At 39.7% G+C, this 24,551-nt stretch overlaps 1 protein-coding gene and 1 long non-coding RNA gene across 4 annotated transcripts in view; both read left to right on the forward strand.

Moving 5' to 3' along the window:
• PLD5 (phospholipase D family member 5) overlaps positions 1–24,551 on the forward strand; it is a 447,689-nt gene that overhangs the window by 20,533 nt on the left and 402,605 nt on the right. The gene's annotated exons all lie outside the window — the stretch shown is intronic.
• LOC107970744 (uncharacterized) lies at positions 9,537–20,031 on the forward strand. Its single transcript, XR_001713585.3, has 3 exons — positions 9,537–9,614; positions 18,308–18,401; positions 19,230–20,031. It is a non-coding gene; the product is annotated as an uncharacterized LOC107970744 (long non-coding RNA).

Here is a 24,551-nt window from a genome sequence, read left to right on the forward strand (position 1 = left end):
CTGCCCATTTTCTTTAACAAAAAACAGATGAATTAGAAGGCCTCATGTCCTCTAAGTGTAAAGGAGGAAGAAAGAAAGGCAGGGGCCGCATGGGACAGATGGAATATCCCCGCTGATAACTAGCATTTATATTGACAAAACATCAATAATGAGCAGTGTACAAGGAGGAGTTCAAAAGAGGCAGGCATTTACCCTCTATGGCATTTATTTATTTATTAAAATGGAGTCTTGCTCTGTCACCCAGACTGGAGTGCAGTGGTGCAATCTCAGCTCACTGAAACCTCCACCTCCTGGGTTCAAGCAATTCTCCTGCCTCAGCCTCCCGAGTAGCTGGGACTACAGGTGCATGCCATCACGCCCGGCTAATTTCTTTTGTATTTTAGTAGAGATGGGGTTTCACCTTGTTGCCCAGGCTGGTCTCAAACTCCCGAGCTCAGGCAATCTGCCTGCCTCAGCCTCCCAAAGTGCTAGGATTACAGAAGTGAGCCACCACTCCCAGCCTATTTATTTATTTTGAGACGGAGTCTTGCTCTGTCACCCAGGCTGGAGTGCAGTGACATGATCTTGGCTGACTGCAAACTCCACCTCCTGGGTTCAAGTGATTCTCCTGCCTCAGCCCCCTGAGTAGCTAAGATTACAGGCATGCACCACCATGCCTGGCTAATTTTTGTGTTTTTAGTAGAGATGGGGTTTTCCCACGTTGGCCAGGCTGACTTTGAGCTCCTGATCTCAAGTGATCCACCTGCCTTGGCCTCCCAAAGTTCTGGGATTACAGGCATAAGCCACCATGCCTGGCCCTCTATGGCTTTTAGATAGTTGTCTTATTATTTTATTAGGCTACTTTTTTTTTTCTATTTGGATATCTCACTTTACTTGACTTTTGTATTGGGTTTAGAATAACCGTCACAGGATTGGTATCGAGATGAAGGAAAGAAGTTGATGTGTCCAGGAAAAATGTGAGCGTTGAGGAGAACATATTCAGGCAAAAAGATTTGCAGACAGAGATGAGCTACTGGGAATGGTGAATGTACTGACCTTAGTGTACTCTTTTATTTCTTTCCTGTTTTTAAGAATGGGAGGATGTGCTTGTCGAAAGTACAGAGCGTGGTGAAGAGCTCCTCAATATGGCAACCCTGAAAGAGTCTTTGGGCTTCTGATGAGGAGTTGGAAATGGTATAGTTGGTCATTTCCATCTGGTCACCTAACAAAAAAAATTTTTTTTTTTGAGACGGAGTTTCACTCTTGTTGCCCAGGTTGGAGTACAATGGCACGATCTCAGCTCACTGCAGCCTCTACCTCCCGAGTTCAAGTGATTCTCCTGCCTCAGCCTCTCAAGTAGCTGGGATTACAGGTGCCCACCACCATGCCCAGCTATTTTTTTTTGTATTTTTAGTGGAGACAGGGTTTCACCATGTTGGCCAGGCTGGTCTTGAACTCCTGACCTCAGGTGATCCGCCCACCTCGGCCTCCCAAAGTGCTGGGATTACAGGCATGAGCCACTGTGCCCAGCCAAACACACATTTCTTTAGCTTAGAAACCTGCTACTGGTGAAAAGCTATTTGAATAGAATTGCTGGTCGGCATTGGAAAAAAAAAAAACAAAAAACAAACCAGATTAAAAAAGTCTTTACTGAGAAAACGACTTAAAAGGCAAACTTAATATCCGTGGAGAGAGAATAATTGGTCCTACAACCATTTATTAAATGTAATTACCACTAAAGTAAGTAGGCCAGTATCTAGCCTCGAACCTATTCTGAATCTCAGGCTTGCTTATTTCCACACTAAAACACAACAAGATAAATGGGCTTTAAGATAAATTGTTGAGCTGTTATTTGGGCTTCTTATCTAGGAAAACATTTCCTTCCTGATATGAACAGAGTAGATTTCTAGTTGCGTTTGGAACTGTGTTGTTTTAGCCAATGGACCTGTTCGAAGAAGAAATAAACTTAATACAATCTTTGCCAGCTGTAATTTCAAGATTAGCTGTCCAGTTTGAGTAGGATATTCGGTAGATTGATTTATCCATTCATTAACATTTAATTCTATAGCTCAGGGCAGTCACCAATAAGGTATAGTTAACCACATGGATAATTTAACATTTTATTCACTGTCACTATTGCTATAGTAAAAGGACCATCATTATAACAAGGAAGGTTCTTTCCAGTGCAGCACCTTCCTAAGAAGAATTGGGGGTTTCAGCAAAACTCTATTGAAATGTAGAGGCTTGAATGACCTCCTGGCCTCAGTCACTTCTGCACAACATCCATGGTTCAGATTTGTGTCTCAAAAGTTTATGAAGTACCATATGAGATTGAATTTCAGGGTTGCTGGTAAAAAATTTAGACCAAATACATTAAATCCCCAAATGCCAAAGGCCTGCTGTTTTTACAGCTTTTCTTAATCAGAAACATTTTTTTCATGTGTGTGTTTTAAAATTTGTGGTGATCAGGGATCAAAAGAATTTCTAGGCATTAGTTTTGCTAAAGATTACTCTTCTAAGTAGCTTACCTGACTGGATAAAGTCCAGAGATAGACCCTTATATAACTGGGAAATGGTACTCTTGCCAAGGATACCACTTCCTGCCGCCTGGGCTACCTCTCACCCTTGGCATGACACATGCTGCTACTGAGGATGGTGGTGGTGGCTCCCGCTGTGATCACCGTTAGTACCGCGTTGCTGTCCTATTGCTCTCATAGTCACTTGCAGATGCTGAATCTGGGACTGGTGCAGAGGCTGGCATTGCCTGAGCTCCCGCACATCCGCTTGGAAGCTGAACCATGCCAGTGCACTACGCCACTTTACTGGACTGGGAAGAATCTTTTCCCGTCCAGTATTTCGCTCCACACTGACCTCTTGGTTTCAAAGTAGCACTGCTTATGTTTCCAGCGACTTGAGGTTTTTCTGTGGAGATGAGCTTTACTGTTCCTGGGCCCCTTTTCTTTTCCTAGGACCTATTCCTTTATGGAGGCAAAGCTTTATGGTGGAATTGAGAGAGAAGAAATGTGTCTTTCTCACTGTTGCCCCTCTCTACCAGTGCCTGGGTTACATCCTGATTTCCTATTCTTCCATTTAGAATGCATGAATGCATTTTTTTTCCTAGGAAGCTCATTATTCCTCATGCTGCAGTCCTTAGCCCTTCTCTAGTATGTATAATTTCAACAGAGTCAGCCTGGGCTCAATCCTGAACTGCTCATATCTCTGTCTGGGAAGTTCATCTTCTTCCTTGAACTAAATAGCAAATGTGGATGCCTTAGTAAAGTGAGAGTATCACAGCCCAATCGTCCTTACACCCAAGCACCTCCAACTAGAGAATAGATAATATGTAACTTAAGTTTAATTTCCTAGATATAGATCACTAAGATGTATATACCTTCCCTCTTACTTTCAATTGGTTTATCATCCATGCAGCAAGGAGTAACCATCATTACTAACTTGGCAAAGGAAGCGTTGAACCTCTCGAGGTTCCTCCCAGTGTTAAAATTCTCTATGTAGATGCCTGTCACTTACTGGTTGTTTGGCAAATGAGTCTAACATGTATCAGAACTCTTAGTACTTTTATATGACTGGTAACGCCATTCTCATAAGTTTTTGAGACAAAAATGGGAGCTTTTATACAGTCTGCAGCAAGTGCTATATATTTGTTTTTCACTTACTGGTTTTTATTCAAGTCTCTTTAATACTTTTCATTTTCAACTCCTACACTTGTGCTTGCACTGCTTTTATTATACCATAATTCTGCTTAGAGGTGCAGGTGGCAGTGGGTGAAGGAGGTAATGATTCCCCAGCAGGCTGGTTGGTCTGTGGATGTGGACATGATTGCAGTATAACTGCAATGAGAATACCCATGCCCCTCACCTCTGAGCTCCTTGAGCAACTTGAGGTCTGCCCTTGTCGTTCATCCTGAGGACCAATGATGCTATATTTAACGCACAGCTCAGAGGGTAGGTCTCCCTTTCTCTGGTCCATCACATGGAACCTTAAACTCCCATGAGATGACGTTGCAGAACCTTGCCATGATGCCTGTGGAATACAATAAAATCATAATCACATGAAGAAAATGTGCCCATCACAGCCTCCCTGAGAAATGCATCCTTATTTTCTTCATCTGTTCATCAGTTGATGGACACTTAGGTTGATTCCAGAACTTGGCTATTGTGAATAATGCTGCAATAAACATGGGGGTACACTCCATAAATATGTACAATTACAATTTGTCAATATTTAATAAGAAAAGGGAAACTCATCGTTGTTCAGAAATCTACTCTTGGGGTCTAATTAAACCTTCCTGTTACAAATAAACCCATTTCCCCATTGCTGTGTCCTCTTTAAAACAGAATAAAAAGTGGTGATTCACTTGATAGTTTTTTAGGGGGAACAGCTTCAAACCACCAGTATAATTTCATATGATTGTTAATGTTCCAAATTTTATTTTAAAAAAAATTTTTGAGACAGTGTCTCACTTTGTCACTGAGGCTGGAGTGGAGTGGCATGGTCACTGCTCAGTGCAGCCTCCACGTCCTGGGCTCAAGTGATCCTCCCACCTCAGCCTCCTGAGTAGCTAGGACTACAGGCACATGCCATGATGCCTGGCTAATTTATGTTAATCTTTTTAGGGATGGAGTATCACTGTGTTGTCCAGGCTGGTCTCAAATTCCTGGGCTCAAGCAATCCTCCTGCCCTGGCCTCCCAAAGTACTGGAATTGCAGGTGTGAGCCACTGCACTCAGCCCCCAGTTTTAAATCATATAAATTACTCAGCATTTCAGCAGAGTTATGATGTGCAAGAAAATTTTGGAAATTCAGACTAATAAGAAAAATTAGTTTTTTAAAAAAATATATTTGGGAAAATCATGTTTCACTGAGGCAGAAAACACCTTTTCCCTAAATATTCAAAATGGAATTTTTAGAGAAACAAGTTGCTGAAATGGAGACAAATAAAATATATGCTACAAAGTAAATGTAAGCTATAAGTTTCTTCTGGGGGAGACTTTAGAATTTATTTTTAGATATCACAGTTAAAAAAATGCTTTCATGGATGGAGGCAGTAATTGCAAAAGAACAGCTTGCTGATAATTGCCCTGTGATTAAAGATTCAATTTGTTTAGTATGAAAATGAATTGAGTAACCTTCTTGGCTTTATTCAAGGATGATGACTCCTAAGTGGGCCCTATGGATTGCAGAGCCCTAGAGGTTGAAATCTCATTCATGTTGTAGTCTAATGGGGCCTTGAATGATAGTAGTTGATGCTCATATTTGTCTATTTTTTCCTTAAGAAAGCCCCAGGACTGAATCATTTGAAGACACATCAGCTAGCTGCTTTTGACAAAACTCTAAGGACCAGAATGATGAAAACAACACATTTTGGGTTCCTTTGAACTTTTTCTTTCAGTCAGTTGGACCTTCCTCTCCTCCCTTCACTGGTGCATCGAACTTCGTTTATTCTATATCCCAAAGAGCTAAAATAGATAAAATTATTTCTGGTAGGTACATTTTTTTTTATGAGAGAAGAAATGACCGGCATGTGTTTTGTAATATAACAACAAAACAAAATACAAACTAGAAGACACCCATATTTAGTTAGTCTGTGTCACTTGTGATAAGTTCAGCATTAACTAAGAGAATACCCAAGGCAGAATGTCTTAAATAGTAAAGCAATCTTTTATCCCACATAAAAAATGTGAAGAGTTGTTAATTCAGCAGCTTAACAGCATCGTCAGGGTTCTTCCCACCTTTCTGTTCCGCATCAGCAGGCTCTAGAGTCTGTTTCAGGTGTTAAAATGCCATCAACGGCTCCCGACATCATATCCTCATTTAAAAAAAAAAAATTCAAAGGCCAAAAGAGAGCACTTGACCTTATGTCCCTTTTTAAGAGCAGTGAAATGCTTCTTAAGGCCTCTTTCCCATTGCACTCACCGTCATTGGCCAAAGAGTTCCATACGGCTATTCCTAAACCAGTTGCTGGCAAGGGAAACGGAAGACTTCCCATTGTGAGGTAGAGGGCATCTGGACTTCCTTGAAGCACAGGTCTGCTTATAGCTTATCAAAATTGGAAGCCCTGTGCTTCAAGGAAGTGGAGGGGTGTTGTTAGGTCATTTTTGCATTGCTATAAAGAAATAAATGAGATTTGGTCATTTACAAAGAAAAGAGTTTTAATTGGCTCATAGTTCTGCAAGCTGTACAAACATGGCACTGGCATCTGCTCGGCTTCTGAGGAGGCCTCAGGGAGCTTTTACTCATGGTGGAAGGCAAAGCAGAAGCAGGACGACGCCTGGCAGGAGCAGCAGCTAGAGTGAGTGGGAGGGGCCACATCCTTTTAAACAACCAGATCTCGCGTGATCTCACTCATCACCAGTGGGATGGCACTGAGCCATTCATGAAGGATCTATGCCCGTGATCCTGACACCTCCCACCAGGCCCCACCTCCAACACTGGGGTGACATTTCTATGAGATTTAGTCAGGACACAGATCCAAACCATATTAGATATGGAGTGGTTATTTGGTGGGAAATCAGACCTCCGCAGGACTCTGTTTTGTTTTTGTTTTTGAGACAGAGTCTTGCTCTGTTGCCAGGCTGGAGTGTAGTGGCATGATCTTGGCTCACTGCAACCTCCGCCTCCTGGGTTTAAGTGATTCTCCTGCCTCAGCCTCCCAAGTATATGGGATCACAGGTGTGTGCCACCACGCCAGGCTAATTTTTGTATTTTTAGTAGAGACAGGGTTTTGTCATGTTGGCCAGGCTGGTCTCAAACTCCTGACCTCAGGTGATCCGCCCACCTCAGCCTCCCAAAGTGCTGGGATTACAGGCGTGAGCCACTGCACCCGGCCCCACAGGACTCTGTTTTACAACTTCTATCTTCTCCATCTTAAATTTATTTGCAGAAGTCAGGAGATACGCACACACACACACACACGCACATACACACACACACGCACATACACACATACATGCCCATGCACTTGCGTAAGCACCCATAAACATGTAAATATTATGTAATTGATTAGTTGTAATTTCCCTGAGACTTTTGTTAAATGATTTGAAAAAATGCAAGAAAAGGTATCTTTTATTTAACAGTGTTGCATGTTTTGTTATACTGTAATTATGTGAAAATTAGCACTCTTGGTAACTGTTAATCAGAATAGATAGGTGATTATATAATTCTCTCCTGTTACTATTCTGAATAAACAAGAGTCTACTAAAAACAAGTGTTACATGAATTCCTTTAAAGGGCAGTATGCATGCTTGGCTACTAATTAGATGTGGGAAGTGATCAAGAGGACTAAGGCTGGATCACTCAGTTTCCTCTTGGGTAAGCTCCTAGATGGTGGCCATCGACATTGTAAATCTAGGGGCAAGCACAGAGTTTGAGGGGCACGGTGATGACTTATGTTTTAAATATGTTAAGTTTGAGGTTCTTGAGAGACATTGCAATGGAGAGGTCTAACAAGAGTTAGATGTGTGTCTGAAATTCAGGAGGACAGCTGGGTTGGGTTGCAGACATAGACTTGGGAATCCTTAGTATGTAGGTGGTCGCTGCAGTCATAAGAGTAGATAAGATTAACAAGAAACTGTGTCTTAGCATCTCCAGCTATTCTCAGGTTTCTGTTCTGTCCCTCTCCTTGAATGATATTTTCATACAAGTCAATATATGTTATTAGTCAACTCATTTGTTCAGCCAATTAACATATATTAACTTATATGAAAATATACACAGAGAGACAGAATATACCCCAAGTTAATATATCATCAAAAAATAAATGTTATTATTTATATTTAAGGTACAGCATGATGTAGTGTATATATATATATAATGGAATATTAATATATCTTAATTTTAAATTGAACAAATAAGAATTAGGAAAGTAAATCTTTTAAATCTATTTATTTCCAGCCACAGACTGCATTGTAAAGCTTACAAAACATTCTCTTTGGATTTTTCCATGCTTTATTCCTGAGTCTTTTATATCTATGAATTCCAATGAGAGGTGCTTGGTTCCAAAACAAATGTAAATAGGTTTAGTTTTCATTCCGTTTCTTTATGAGCATTGATCATTGAGAATTTACAGTGCTCATGTCAATGAAACAGGCAGATGCCTGCCCCAAAGTGGACAGAACTACAAATCTGGCAAAGCTAAGGAAGGAGGAGGGTGAAGGTCATATGAGAGTTAGTGGATTAATAATATGAATGATTATGATTTATTATATTTCTGTAATTTTCATTATTACAGAGGAGAAGTGTGTCCTATACTCAGACATGCTCCAGTCCAGCTGCTCCGCTTTCTGCTCAGATTTGTTGGTCTGGGATTTCTTAAAGCACTGGTGATGAGAGAGAATTTAGGAGGTACAGACATGCTATGGCATAATTTTGGATCCTTTAATGAGGAAGGGATTCCTTCTTGAGTTCTCTAGTAATCCTGCCTATTTAATGAAAGGAAAAGCTCAGTTCAGTGCTAGTGAGTCTTTAACAACTGTCTACTGTCTACCATTAACTTCAGAGAGACAGACAGAGAGAGAGGTGGGTGACATACCTACTCATACTAATGTTCCATGTAGAGGACTGACACAAAATTTATTTTCCTTTTTATGTAAAGGTACTTAAGTTAAAAAAAAATGAGTTGACTTAAAGAAAAACGTTAAATGATACTACTCTAGGTGGTATGTGGATATGGCTTCTAGTTGCTGTCCCTAACCTTTCATCTTCCCTCTATGTCACCTGTGAAGCCCCGACATTTAGTTATCCTAAACATAGCTTCCTTGATCAACATTCTACAGTGGTCCTCTCCTGAATGGAGTCTTGCTAGCAGACCATCCTTTCTTTTCATAGTCCACCTTATTACGGACTATATCCTCTCTCCCTCAATTTTGAATGTTTTAGGCTCCTGGGCTCTGTACCTTTGCTCCTTCTTCTCTTCTTCCCTTCCCCAACTTGCTCACGGCAGGAGTTTGATTCCAAGTCCCACCCACACATCAAAGCCCTGCTGTAGTGCCTTAGTTACCGACTGCAACTGTACCAACCGTCACATCTTTCTTGCTTTTATGAATTTCTGTTGCATCTTTGATCAGTTATCACAGTTTGGCACTTAATTGCACTCCCATTGTTTCAGGTACTTGTCTGTATCTTAGCAAATTATTTTCCGTATCCTAGCAAATGTCTTGCTAGCAGGGATGGTCATTTATTCTTGTCTACGGATACTGTGCATAGAACAGTGTTGGACAGTTGATTATCAGAAATACATGTTTAAGTGGTTTAACCAAATAAACTGTGTTTTCTAAATAAACTGTAATAACCAAATGTGTAACCAAATAAACTGTATTTTCCAAAAGCTGGTATGCACCTAGAAGTGTCCCAAGATACATGAGTTTGTTTTTTTAGCACAGTGGTTTTTAAACATGGCCACAGATTCTTGATCCCCATCCCTTGAAACTGGCTGGCCCTATGACTGCTTTGACCAATGTACTATGACAAAAGCTACATTATGTGACATCCAAGGCTTGATCATAAAAGACTGTGCGGCATCTGAACCATTATTCTTGGAGTTCTGAGCCACACTATAAGTATGACGACCCTGTGTCCACCAGGCTGTAAGGAAGTCCAAGCTATATTGAGAGGCCCCAGGTAAGCACTATAGTCAGCCATCCCAGCTGAGCCCCCGTTTGGTCATTCCAGCCAAGGTTCTGGACATGTGAGTGAAAAGGCCTGTAGATGATTCCTGTAGTTAGCCATTCCAGTCACTCCCAGCAACTTAAGTCTTCCCAAGTGGAGGAAATAGACATGCTTAAGCAAATATAAGCCATCCCTCTTGGGCCCTGCCCAAATTCCTGCCCTGCACAATCCATGAGCACAACAAAATAGTTTGCTTTATGCCACCAAGTTTTGGGGTGGTTTGTTCGACAGCTATGGGTAACTGGAACGCTTCCTTAAAAAGAGATCGTAAGTCTTCGTAGTTCATCCCCTGTGTAGCCCATCTTATTGCCAATTACACTTACACTAAAACAAACAAAAAGTGAAAAAACAAGACAAAATGCGAAGTAAGAAAGGGAGATCTTAAAAGAAAAAGGGGAGTAAAGTGGCAGAAAGCAAAGGCCACGGACATAATCATATCAATAGAGATGTAGATACAGATATATGATAGATAGAGGTAGATAAATATGAAGATATAGATAGAGAAATGTTAAGATACATTATTAGCATAACTATTATTGGTAGATTTTACTTCCAAATTCTTTATAACAGTAAATCTACTTAGCTAAATTCTTGGCTGCAATTATTATTCTTTCTGCCAATTTTTATTTCTCCATGGAACCCACTTGCCACATATAAAGCCTGAGAAAAGAAGTAACTATGTCCAAACTTTTCCCTTAATCATCTTCTCTAAGATATTAATGAGCAATCAAAATGTGAAAGTGGCTTATTTTATTAACTGTCAAATAGATGAAAACTAAAGGAATAGTAAAACTTCTTTTATCATTTTAAAAATAATACTGTCAAATACTGGTGAGGATGCAAAGAAATGAATCCTTCCTCTTTTGGGGAGAGTAAATTGTAAAAACGTTTTTGTCTACTAATTTGGTAGCATACATCAAAACATTAACATGGTTAATATGAACACAATTAATATTAACACTATTAATACCCTTCAACCCAGAAGTATTTTCTGTAATGAATTTGTTTTAAGAAAGTGGTTATATATGCATAAAAATTTTCTTTGAGAATGTTCATTCCAACATCTATTCTTTAACTTATTTATTAGACAAATATTTACTAACATCTCTTCAAGGCTAGGTGGAGTTCCTTGCCTTGGAGGTGAATAGGCTTACTAAACTGATCCACATGTGGTAGACTTTAAAATGATAAGTTCAACGAAGAAAAATGAAGCAGTGAACAATTGTGGGGAGTGGGAGCCATTTTAGTTAGGAACATTAGGGAAAGCCTCTGTAAGAGGGTAACATTACAGCAGTGTTAGTTTTAATAGAAAACATAAATTTTCAAACATAGGGACTGTTGAATAAATTCTGGCACATCCAGGCAAGGGAATAAACATAGCAGTTGAAATAGTAACGACATACAATGTTTTTCTCATAAATTTCAATTAAGAAAAGGAGTTTAAAAAAAGATGTTTAATGTATTTTGTACATTTTCTATAACCTGTATGTTTATAATAGAGGACTACATCTCACAGGGAGAGAATGAGAAGAAGGAGATACTCCAAAATATTAATACTGGTTGGTGCTGAGTAATGGGATGAGGAATAATTTTTATTTTCTACTTTTGCTTATCTATATTTTCTAAAAAGTTCTACAATCAGCATGCGAGGTCTCATAAAAATAAATTGAAGAGGCCGGGTGTGGTGGCTCACGCCTGTAATCCCAGCACTTCGGGAGGCCAAGGTGGGTGGATCACAAGGTCAGGAGTTCGAGGCTAGCCTGATCAACACGGTGAAACCCTGTCTCTACTAAAAATATAAAAATTAGCCTGGCATGGTGGCACACGCCCGTAATCCCAGCTACTCGGAAGGCTGAGGCAGGACAATTGCTTAAACCCGGGAGGTGGAGGTTTCAGTGAGCTGAGATCGCATCATTGCACTGCAGCCTGGGAGACAGAGCGAGACTCCATCTCAAAAAAAATTAAATAAATAAATAAAATAAATTGAAGAAATAAAAAGAAAACCTGATTCTTTCAAACTACCTTCCCCCTGCTCCTGCTTTATTCGTTTGCCATCTATGGCAAAGCCCCATGAGGGCAGCCACCCTGTTGACTTATTTACTTCCTTCCCCAGTGCTTGGCATAGTGCCTGACTCATAATATGTGAGGACATTATAAATGATTCTTGAAGAGACACATAAAGACCAGATAGAAAGCAGAGCTGTATTTGTCGAGCAGTTTTTATGTTCCAGGTATAACACTAGGTTCTTCAAATATGTTATCTCATTTAATTTCTGCAGCAACAGTGTGAGGGAAGGATGAAGCTCTCTTTTTCATGCTTAGAAAACAGAGGTTTAGCGAAGTTAAACAGCCATATGTGGAGACCTGGTATTCATACCCAGGCCTGTTCCAATGGATGGCTCAGTCCCCATTTTATTGCCTCTGGAGTCTTTCTGTCCCCAACTGCTTCCACACACACACACAAAGGATGTGGCCCATACATATAGAAAATTTAGAGGAAGAGAAAGGTCTTTTTGGGCAGGTGCATTGCATCTGAGAGGTCATTTTTTCCTTTATTAACATAAATATAAGTAAGAAAGAATGAGGTCTGATTGGACTATAGTAAAATAATAAGACATCATTAATAGTTTTTAAAAAATATGGCAACAACATTTGGTAAGGTTATCTGGTGTCATTGAAAGAACTCTGAATGTTGTGGTATTAGTAGGTCTGGGTTTTAGTCCCAGCTCAGGCTCCTGATCTGTGACATCTTTATGCAGTAGATGTAGTTTTGGCTGCATGTAACAGAGCTCCCAAAGCAGTGGCTTATGAAGATAGAACTTCGTATCTCCCTTACATGAAAGTTAAGATGTAGGCAGCTCCTGGATTTGTATGAGGTCTCCGGTCTCCTGGGACCCCTTCCAACTGTCTGCTTGGGCTTCTGGAGTGTGTGTTTCTCTTCCACAGAGTCCAGCCCACTTTCTCAGCCAGAAGATGGAGGAAGGGCAAGAAGGAACATCTGCCCTCCCCTTTAGAACACATCCTAGAAGTTGCACTATCACATTCCTGTCCATCCTGCTGGCTAAAACTTAGTCACATACTGCAGCTAGCTGCAAGGGAGGCTGACACATATAATCCTGCTTCTGGAAAGCCAAGGGATGAGCTAACATTCAGGGGTGTTTTGTGAGGGCAGATATTAGGGGACACTTAGAAATCTATGCCACAATCCTTTAAGGACTGTTCTTGAGTTCTGAGGTTCTTTAGATATCCCTAAAGACATCAATTGTATACATATTCTGATGTGTGTGTTGTGTATATGAAAAAAATGAAAGAGAATTATAAATGACAATATTGGTAACTTTTAAACTGTGGTTTCACTTAGTCCTCTGATAGAAACAATCTCACAAAGTCTAATGAAGTGCAAAGAAAGTGAATCTATCCAGAAATGCTTTTTAAAAAACTGCCAGTGGGAACATAATCAAGTGATGTTTGATAAGGCTGTGGTAGAAGCTATTAAATCATTACCTTATATGACATTAAATAGCAAAAACCTCCATTTTATAAAATTATTGAAAGGGATGTCAATCTGTGCCTACTGAAGTTGAAACTGACTTTTTCGAGAGTAATTGTGTGGAGTATTATTTTCTTCAAAGTTGCCTTCCATCTTAGGAGAGCAAAAATTCAAGCAAGACAGGTTTTTTTTCCCCTTTCTTCTTGGCTTTATCTCCCTTACACAGTTTAAAAGAGAATTAAGCTTATTTTAGGTCTCTGATTTTTCCCCCATTGCAAACATTTTCTGGTTGGAACGTAATCCAGTGTTCTCAGATATTATTTTGGTCTAAGAATGTCCCTGGTTGTACAACAGAGGCACTAAAGAACAAATATACTTTCCTTGCCAATGATAATTGCTAAAGCAAAAGGGAACATTTGAATTTAAGTTCTGGTAATAATTTCTTATTTACATTACACCAATTTGATGCCAAAAGTAACGGGGGTGTTATGGTTATATAATTAAACATGAAACATGCCAACATGTGGAAGGTTAGGACCTCTTGTTCTTATTTCATCTGCATTTTATAATAACATGTGATGTTTCCCTAGGGGGTCTGATGATAGATGATGGTAGTCTCTAATATTTGAATGAAGAATGCAAACATTGTTACTTTAAATCAGTGTTCTCTGTGCCACAAGCAGCCTAACTCTAGATGAGGTGGTATTGATTTTTAACCAGTGATTGTTAGAGATTAGAAATCAAACTAATCACATTGTGTTCCCTAGATCTCTTCTCTTCTTGTTAACATTCTATTTTTTTCCATTTTTATTCTTCACCCACTTATTTGTTCACCAATTTTCCTTGAACACTAATATGTCTGTAAGAAAATTATGGTAAAGACGTTCTGAAATAGAAATAACATCTCAGTAACATTGAACATATTATTTCCTTGCTAATTTTAGAAGGGTTGCTACGTCTTTGCTTGTGTTTCTCCCTGAGATACTGCTTACAGCTCATGTCTTCACTGCTTTTTCATTCATGAACTTGTTTGGAATCCAATTCTTCTAAAACTTTTCTTATTCTCTGTTTGGAAAACAAACAAACAAACAAAAATCAATGGACCTCCTGCTGGAAGAAGTGGTGTCCGTCTAGCTAAGTCCTTCCCACGGGGCCCTTGGGTGCTGGAAACTGGTGAACAAGCATTTTTTGAGCATCCACATGGTTCCCAGCCGGGGACTGGATGGGGGAGATTGGAGAGGACTTTGTCAATTAGACAATGAAGGCATTTGGTTTGTGCTTCTGAAGGCAAGAAGCAAAATCTAGTTTATGTCATCTTCTGCTAAGTATGGGTTTCAGTTGAGGCAGAACTGTCTGCTTGACTTGGTTAAGTGGTGTGCTTGTGAGAATAGTCATTTTATACCTAAGATAGAGTAATAGCACTATTTCCTGCTGCTTCTCAGGAATGTGGTCACTTAGATAACCATATAGGCTCCCACTTTCAAGGGAGGACTTGGGGACCAACTGCAGGACATTAGTAAGGGACAGAAAACTGACACAGGACAAAACAGCAAAAAAAAAAAAAAAAAGAAAAAAAAATTTGGGGTTGTGTCAGCCAATTTTCAAATAGCCCACTAAAGTTTTGCAGAACGAAAAATATAGACCATGAGTTATATCAAGATTATTATGGAAGAGCCCTCATAAAGAAAGGATTGGTGATAATAGGGTGAAGTTCTTTTTCAGTTATTGAGACTCTCTGGATGAAAGAGTCAGATGTGAGTTTGGGACAGTTTGTGGTCATTTTGGAACATAAAATAAACCTTGGCTGGGGTTTGAGGTAGTATCCAGCAAGCAACCGCAAACACCAGCCGGTTCTGCTCTGTAAAGCCTGGTGCAGAGGTGAATCTGTTGGCTAGAGGCAGGGAGATGTGTGCTCCAGGAGGTACACAGTGAGAGTCAGTGATCCAGGCCATAGGGACAGACTTAGAGCAGGAAGAGGGGATGGGATGGCAGAAGTGATGGGAAAACCATGTCTGCAGAAACTGGGATAAACCATCAGCTTAAAGCCTTTATCCAAAAGCAGAGGGAGGCTGCTGCAGACCTGCATGTGGCAGGCAGTTCACGTAGCTCTGTGGAGCATTTAAATGGGGGCTGTCACATGCCTAAGTGTGCCTGGTGTACAGAACAGGCGTTCTATAGGGCCTGTGGTAGGACAGCATCTTGCATAGCCTGGGAAAAGGGGATGTGAGTGTCATTTGGCCCGAGTTAGAATTAGGAAGGAAGAAAAGTCAGGAAGGACACCAAAACTTAGAATCCAGAGAGGAGAGGGGAGGAGAGGGGAGGAGAGGGGAGGAGAGGGGAGGAGAGGGGAAGGGAGGGGAGCGGAGGGGAGGGAAGGGAAACATGAGGCATACCAATGCAAAGGCAAATAAATGCAATTATTAGAGATGGTGAAAGATAAAAAGGAAGTTTTCTGAGCTACCTGAGCTCACTCTAAAGAGCGATATTTTAGGTTAGAACTCATTGCTTAATTCCTTTTCGACAGAGCTTAGCTATGAGAAGGGATTTTTGCAGTCAAGAATACTAAAAAGAAAGCGGTTGTGCATATTATTTCCAGTCCTTCATGTTATGGGTTCCTCTCTGCTGGAGCACTGCTTGTGGGACTGACCCCATGGAGCCTTCCCGGCACCAGGGGATGCTGAACATGGATGGTCTGTAACTATCCTCTGCTGGAGGCCCCAGAGGGCATGTGTGTGGGTGAGAGTAGTGAGCTCTGGGTCCCACAGGGCCCATCCTGGCAGCTCCCTGGGGCTGCTTTCTAGACAAGCCCGTTCTCTCTCCAGCTATCCTCGGTGGCCATGTGGCAGCCTCCAGCTTTGGAGGTGGCGGGCAGGGGCAGGGGGCTGGCGAACCTGACTGCTTGTCCCTGGCTTCTACCAGTCCTCCCTGCCAAAGGTGTCTCATTTGTTCTGGCCCTTCTCTTCCACAACATGAAAATTTCCCTCTGACCCTTTGAATGGACGCTGTCCAGAAGTGTAACCCGGTGCTCGCCTCTCTCCTCCTGCTCTGACCCCTGCATGTCGAGGCTTCAGCATGAAGGCTTCAGACATTCGCTGCATGGCCTCCCAGCTTCTGGGCCAACCCCTTCATCTTGTGGGGTTTCCCAGTTTTTTCTTTTTAATAGTTAAGCCCACAGGTTGCCCTTTCCTCTCATTTTGGGAAGATTGTGGTGTGTGACCAAGGTCCCTATGTGTATGACAGGAAGGGTAATTGGCAAGTAAGACATTCTGAATAGAATATATGAAAATTGCTAACTTTTATGGTTTTGTGAGATATCCTAAACTATTATAGTAAGAATTAAAATATTTCTTTTCTAATGAGCCTTAGCAGAAATGGATATAGGTCAGGTTGGTTTCTTGCTTTTTTCTTTTGCTGTGTATTCAAAACATAGTGTTATGGACTGAATGTTTGTGGTTCCCCCTCCCAAATTCATATATTGAAATCCTACCTCCCATGTGATGGTTTTAGGAAGTAGAGCCTTTGGGAGGTGATTAGGTCATGAGGGTGGCACTCTCATGAATAGGATTAATGCTCTTATAAGAAGAAACATGAGAGGGGTGATTTTCTCTCTCAGCTGCATGAGAATACACGGAGACAACAGATGTCTGCAAACCAGGATGTGTGCCTTCCTCAGGCACTGGATCTACTGGTGCCTTGTTCTTGGACTTCCCAGCCTCCAGAACTGTGAGACATAAATATGTTTTGCTTAAGCCACTTAGTCTAGGGTAGTCTGTTATCGCAGCCTGGACTAAGACACGTAGTAAACCATGTAGGTTGCTTTGCAAATTTTTCAGATACATGGCATTGTTATAGTTTGCAATACCATAGTAATAGTATATGATGTTGTATTCTATATCTTTTCTTTTTTTTTTTTTTTTGAGATGGAGTTTTGCTCTTGTTATCCATACTGGAGTGCAATGGTGTGATCTCAGCTCACTGAAACCTCTGCCTCCCGGGCTCAAGGGATTGTCCTGCCTCAGTCTCCTGAGTAGCTGGGATTACAGGCACCCACCACCATGCCCAGCTAATTTTTAGTATTTGTTTTTTTTTAGTAGAGACAGGGTTTCACTATGTTGGCCAGGCAGGTCTCGAACTCCTGACCTCAGGTGATCCACGTGCCTCGACCTCCCAAGGTGCTGGGATTACAGGTGTGAGCCACCGTGCCTGGCCACCATGTACACTATTTTTATCTGTTCTTTCACATTGGTGGCTGGGGAGGAGAGGTGAACAGCAGAGGAGCATAGGAGCATTCATAGAACTCTTGGCTGTGTTCATTGACAGTAGACACCCTCATAAGAGACTGTTTGCTATACTAAAAATTAGTAGACTATGAGGAAAATAAGAAATAAATAGATGTGTTGCACTTGATATGTCATTCATACAGATAAAAAAAGATTGTGACTAGCCAAAGAGATGGATTGTGAATTTCAAGCCTGTGATAAATGTCTAGCATTCTTGAGCTCCAAGGTCTATAAAATTTTGATAATTGCAGCATTATAAGAATGGAGGTGAAGAAGGAAGGGATAAATGAGCCAAATGTTAAGAATATGTGTGGAAAGTTACTCCAACAGTTTCATGGAGACAAAGTCCTATTAATATCAAGGGAAGTATTAGAGCATCTAAGGATGGCCTAAAGTAAATTATCGAAATGGAGAACACAGTGCCACAGAATGAGGACATAGAAAATCTGAAGGCTGAGTTTCAGGAGAAAGAATGAGGCAACATAAAACTGACAAATGAGACTAGAGAAGGTTGAGAGCACAAGAAAACAATGGGCTATCTGGAAAATTTTCTTTGTGGAACAGAACCCAATTCATGATATGATTTAAATATTTAAAGTATTTAGATATAATATACGTGTTTACTATTTTTTGTTTTTCTACTGTCTTATGGAATTGAATTTTGAGTTCAGTGTAGCTGGACTATATCCACTGTGTTTGCCTTGTAAAGGGTTGACAGTGGTGTTTTCTAAGGCATCTATGTAATTGTGTGTTTATGTGTGTGTGTGCGCACATGCACACGTTTCTTCATGTATCTATTATACATATCTCTGTATCTAAATGTCTATATATAAGTAATATGGAAAAGAGGAAGTTTTTTCAATGTTCTCTTCTAGAATTATGATCAACAACTCAGGAAAATACTCAACTTGAAAGAGATTAGTGAATGTGGACTCGAAAGGTCTAAGACAGAGAAAGAAGTTGCTGTAGGTAAGCATACTGAACTCAGAATATGAAAATGAACGAATATTAAAGCTGGAGAAGATGCCAAGAAATTCTAAGAATACAAGATTAGCAGTGGGAATTAGAAATATAATTTAGATCAGTTGAGCCTGAAGAATAACTTAGTGAAGTTCAAGGGAATAAAATGTGTCTGAAAGGAGGAGACTGCCATGTCCCAAAGGTATATGTGGGGGGAAAAATCAAAGCCTGGTGTGCAAAAAGCTCCTGCTAAGCCTTGTTATTCAAAATGTGCTTTACAAAGAGGCAGCAGGAAGGAGCATCACCACGGATTTTATTAGGAATGCAAAACCTAAGACGCCCCTCCAAATTTTCGGAACCCCAGGGTCTACTGTTGCCAAGGCTTCAGGGAGTATCACAGTCTGAGAAGCATTAGGGTATGATGTAGCAGTAGGTTTTCTCTACACAGTATTAAAGAGGTATTTAAATCCTCAAGATTAAAAAAGAGATGAACATTGAGGAATTCTATAAGGCAGATGTGGGTTCTACACGAAGGTTGCTGAGAACCGAGGCATTGCCATGTAGCCCCAATATTCAGTGTTTTAGAAATCAAGTTTATATAATAAATGAACGTTTTGATGCAGCAAATGAGGAACCTAGACATTCAGTGAAGAGAATTAAAAATATATGTTATTAAGAAAATGTGTAACTGAATAAAACCGAAGAGGGCCAAAAATTAGTAATCCTGTATTCGAGGTATAGTTTTGAAAGTTTATATTTAAGAGAAAGCCTGAAAGAAAATTTGTATGTGCACACATAATTACAATACAATAAAAAATGGTATTTGGTTTATTTTAGAACACTTTTGCAAAACAGTGGTCTCCAAAGAGCCATGAAACAGCTTGCTGATTTTTGAATTTCTGGGTTTATTACAAATGAATACATAAAAGCCATGCGGTAAGAAACGAACTTCAGGTAACAGATGGTGGAAAATCACCAGTAAGATCCAAACCTAACAGAGACTGCTTCTGGAGCCATGGTTCTCACTAAGGGTTATTAGCATCATTCTTTGATGATGGGCATTGAGGCGTCAGAACTCATGGATATCACAGTTCCTGTGTGGAGAGGAAGCTTCAGATGGTGCTCTTGCACAGACGGGACTGCCATTCCCATTTTAGTGGATCTCTTAAAAGTTCGAATGGCTCCTCCAATGCCTGATGTGAATGGAACCTTTCTCTCTGCTTCAGTCAAGAATCTGGTGACAAAGAAGCTTCATCCTTTCAATCTTACAATTTCAATCTCCTGTCTCAAGAAAGCTCATTTCTATGTATTACCAGTGCATCCTCCACATGCTCTTCTGCAGTTGTTCCTTCTGCGGGAAATGATCTCTCCTTTTGTCGAGGCTTGGTGAAATCCTTTGAAATTCTGTTGATTCTGTAAGAGCCAACACAAATACCAACTGCCCTGAATACTTTCTGGCTAAACTGCCACAATGAACGAGGATTCCTCACCCATGTCCCTCCCTTTCCCTTCCTTTCTTTTTATAATGGTATGCTTATTGTTTTTTAATGTAACATGTTTCTCATAAAAGGAATACACATTCAGTGTTAAAATGGAAATGTAGAAGTCTTCAGAAGGAAATAAAAATCACCTGCAAATCTATTTCCTGAAGTAATTATTTTTGCTAATGTTTTATTACAATATAGCTCATCCTCTTTCTCTGCCTCTTCCTCTTCTCTCTCCCTTCCTCCCTCCTTCCTGTCCTTCCTCTGTCTCTCCTTCCCTTTTTCTCTCTGGTTGCAGCATCTCTGTTTTTTTCTCTGTTTTTTTTTAATCAAATGTATCGAGGTGTGACTTACATTCAATAAAATGCACAGTTAGATGAATTTTGACAAATGTCATAATTCATATTACCAACATCTCAATCAAGATATATAATGCCTCCATCACCCCAAAAAGGGATGGATGATGGACTCACTCGTGCTCCTCTGAAAAAAACCCTTTCCCAGCTCTCTGCCACTGATCTGGTTTCTGTCACTGGAGATGAGTTTTGCCTATACTAGGGCTTTGAATAAATAGGATCACAGAGCATGTACTCATTTGTGTCTGGCTTCTTTCACTCAGCATCATATTTTTGAAATAGATCCATATCGTTGCAGATGTCAATAGTTCATTCCTTTGGTTTCTTACAGAGATTTACTTCCTCAAATATTTGCTTGATTTCACATTCTTGTTGCTACTATTACTGGAATTCATTTTCAAATTTTAATCCTCAGTACTATAATTTAAAAAAAGAGTCTTTACTTTTAGACGAGTTTTACGTTTACAGAAAAATTGAACAGAAAGTACAGAAAGTTCCCAAATACTCCCTCATCCCTTCCCTGACAGCTTCCCTTATCATTAATATCTTGCATTAGTGTGTTACACTAATGTTATAATTGATGAGCCAATATTGATACAGTATTATTAACTGAAGTCCATAGTTTACATTAAGGTTCACTGATTGTGTTGTACATTTCATGGGTTTTGGCAAATATATGATGGCATATATCCACCGTCATAATATCCTACACGATAGTTTCACTGCCATCACAATAGTTTCACCTGTTCATCCCTTCCTCCCCTGAGCCCTTGGCCACTAATGATCAGTATTTTTACTGTATCCATAGTTTTGCCTTTTCCAGAATGTCATTGGAATCACTTAGTATTTAAAAGGCTACCCTTTTCAGATTGGCTTCTTTCACTTAGCAATATGCATTTAAGGTGTCTCCATGTCATGATACCTCATGTCTCCATAAGCATGATAGCTTATTTCCTTTTAGTGCTGAATAATATTCTATTGTATACCTATACCAGTTTATTTATCCATTAGTCCCTTGAAGGACATCTTGATTGCTTCCAAGTTTGGGCAATTATAAATAAAGCTGCTGTTAACATCAGTATGCACATTTTTGTGTGGATATAAGTTTTCAGCTCATTTGGGTAAATACCTAGGGGTGCAATTGCTAGATGATATGTTAATAGAATGTTCAGTTTCATAAGAAACTGCCAAACTGTTTTTCAAAGTGGCTGTACCATTTTGCATTCCCACTAGCAATTAATGAGAGTTCCTGTTGCTCCACATCTTTGTGAGCATTGATATTGTCAGTGTTTTGGGTCTTAGCCTTTCTAATAGGTATGTAGTGGTATCTCACTGCACACCTACATACATACATGTTTTAGAAAACAGCTACTATTAAGTAAATTTAGCAAGGTCATGAAATATAAGATCAATATACAAAAATGATATACATACATGTACATACAATATATACGTACTAAATTATACACATACAAACAACATACAAAATGATATACATACAATATACATAAATACATAGAGAATTATAAATTAATTCTCTAAAGAAATACAATGTTGAAAATCTTCTAATGTGCTTTTATGGCATCTGTATATCTTCTTTAGTGAGGTATCTGTTCAGATCTTTTGCTCATTTTAAAATTTGGTTGGTTGTTATCATGGAGTTTTAGGAGATCTTAGTGTATTTCAGATACCAGTCCATCAGTTGTGTATTTTGCAAAGATTATTTTCCCAGTTTGTGGCTTGTCTGTTCATTCTCTTGATAGTGTCTTTAACAAAACAGAGATGTTTAACTTTAGTAAAGTCTAAGTTATCAATTACTTCTTTTGTGGATTGTGCCTTTGATATTGTATCTAAAAAGTCATCACCAAACCCAAGGTCACCTAGATTTGCTCCTGTATTATTTTCTAGGAGTTTTATAGTTCTGTGTTTTGTTTCTATATCTATGATCCACTTTGAGTTAACTTTTATGAAAGGTGTAAGATCTATGTTGAGATTCCTCCTTTATATTTGTTTTTTGGTAGTTTTATTTGCATGTGGAGTCTATTACTTTTTACTGCTGAGAAGTACTACCAAATAGTATATTCTGGTATTCATGTGCCACATTTTCTTTTTTTTGTTTGGTCACTTCTTTTTATATATATACTTTAAGTTTTAGGGTACATGTGCACAACGTGCAGGTTTGTTACATATGTATACATGTGCCATGTTGGTGTGCTGCGCCCATTAACTCGTCATTTAACATTAAGTATATCTCCTAATGCTATCCCTCCCATCTCCCGCCACCCCACAACAGACCCTGGGGTGTGATGTTCCCCTTCTGGTGTCCATGTGTTCTTATTTTTCAATTCCCACCTATGAGTGAGAACATGCAGTGTTTGGTTTTCTGTCCTTGTGATAGTTTGCTGAGAATGATGGTTTCCAGCTTCACCCACGTCCCTACAAAGGACATGAACTCATCCTTTTTTATGGCTGCATAGTACTCCATGGTGTATATGTGCCACATTTTCTTAATCCAGTCTATCATTGTTGGACATTTGGGTTGGTTCCAAGTCTTTGCTATTGTGAATAGTGCCACAATAACCATACATGTGCATGTGTCTTTATAGCAGCATGATTTGTAATCCTTTGGGTATATACCCAGTAATGGGATCACTGGGTCAAATGGTATTTCTAGTTCTAGATCCCTGAGGAATTGCCACACTGACTTCCACAATGGTTGAACTAGTTTACAGTCTCAGCAACAGTGTAAAAGTGTTCCTATTTCTCCACATCCTCTCCAGCACCTGTTGTTTCCTGACTTTTTAATTGTCACCATTCTAACTGGTGTGAGATGGTATCTCATTGTGGTTTTGATTTGCATTTCTCTGATGGCCAGTGATGATGAGCATTTTTTCATGTGTCTTTTGGCTGCATAAATGTCTTCTTTTGAGAAGTGTCTGTTCATATCCTTCGCCCACTTTTTGATGGGGTTGTTTTTTTCTTGTAAATTTGTTTGAGTTCTTGTAGATTCTGGATATTAGCCCTTTGTCAGATGAGTAGATTGCAAACATTTTCTCCCATTCTGTAGGTTGCCTGTTCACTCTGATGGTAGTTTCTTTTGCTGTGCAGAAACTCTTTAGTTTAATTAGATCCCATTTGTCAATTTTGGCTTTTGTTGCCATTGCTTTTGGTGTTTTAGACATGAAGTCCTTGCCCATGCCTATGTCCTGAATGGTATTGCCTAGGTTTTCTTCTAGGGTTTTTATGGTTTTAGGTCTAACATTTAAGTCTTTAATCCATCTTGAATTAATTTTTGTATAAGGTGTAAGGAAGGGATCCAGTTTCAGCTTTCTACATATGGCTAGCCAGTTTTCCCAGCACCATTTATTAAATAGGGAATCCTTTCCCCATTTATTGTTTTTGTCAGGTTTGTCAAAGATCAGATAGTTGTAGATATGTGTCATTATTTCTGAGGGCTCTGTTCTGTTCCATTGGTCTATATCTCTGTTTTGGTACCAGGACCATGCTGTTTTGGTTACTGTAGCCTTGTAGTATAGTTTGAAGTCAGGTAGCGTGATGCCTCCAGCTTTGTTCTTTTGGCTTAGGATTGACTTGGCAATGCGGGCTCTTTTTTGGTTCCATATGAACTTTAAAGTAGTTTTTTTCCAATTCTGTGAAGAAAGTCATTGGTAGCTTGATGGGGATGGCATTGAATCTATAAATTACCTTGGGCAGTATGGCCATTTTCACGATATTGATTCTTCCTACCCATGAGCATGGAATGTTCTTCCATTTGTTTGTATCCTCTTTTATTTCATTGTTCAGTGGTTTGTAGTTCTCCTTGAAGAGGTCCTTCACATCCCTTGTAAGTTGGATTCCTAGGTATGTTATTCTCTTTGAAGAAATTGTGGATGAGAGTTCACTCATGATTTGGGTCTCTGTTTGTCTGTTATTGGTGTGTAAGAATGCTTGTGATTTTTGCACATTGATTTTGTATCCTGAGATTTTGCTGAAGTTGCTTATCAGCTTAAGGAGATTTTGGGCTGAGACGATGGGGTTTTCTAGATGTCATCTGCAATCATGTCATCTGCAAACAGGGACAATTTGACTTCCTCTTTTCCTAATTGAATACCCTTTATTTCTTTCTCCTGCCTTATTTCCTGGCCAGAACTTCCAATACTATGTTGAATAGGAGTGGTGAGAGAGGGCATCCCTGTCTTGTGCCAGTTTTCAAAGGGAATGCTTCCAGTTTTTGCCCATTCAGTATGATATTGGCTGTGGGTTTGTCATAAATAGCTCTTATTATTTTGAGATACATCCCATCAATACCTAATTTCTTG

Source organism: Pan troglodytes, chromosome 1, assembly GCF_028858775.2.
Source record: "Pan troglodytes isolate AG18354 chromosome 1, NHGRI_mPanTro3-v2.0_pri, whole genome shotgun sequence".
NCBI lineage: Eukaryota > Metazoa > Chordata > Mammalia > Primates > Hominidae > Pan > Pan troglodytes.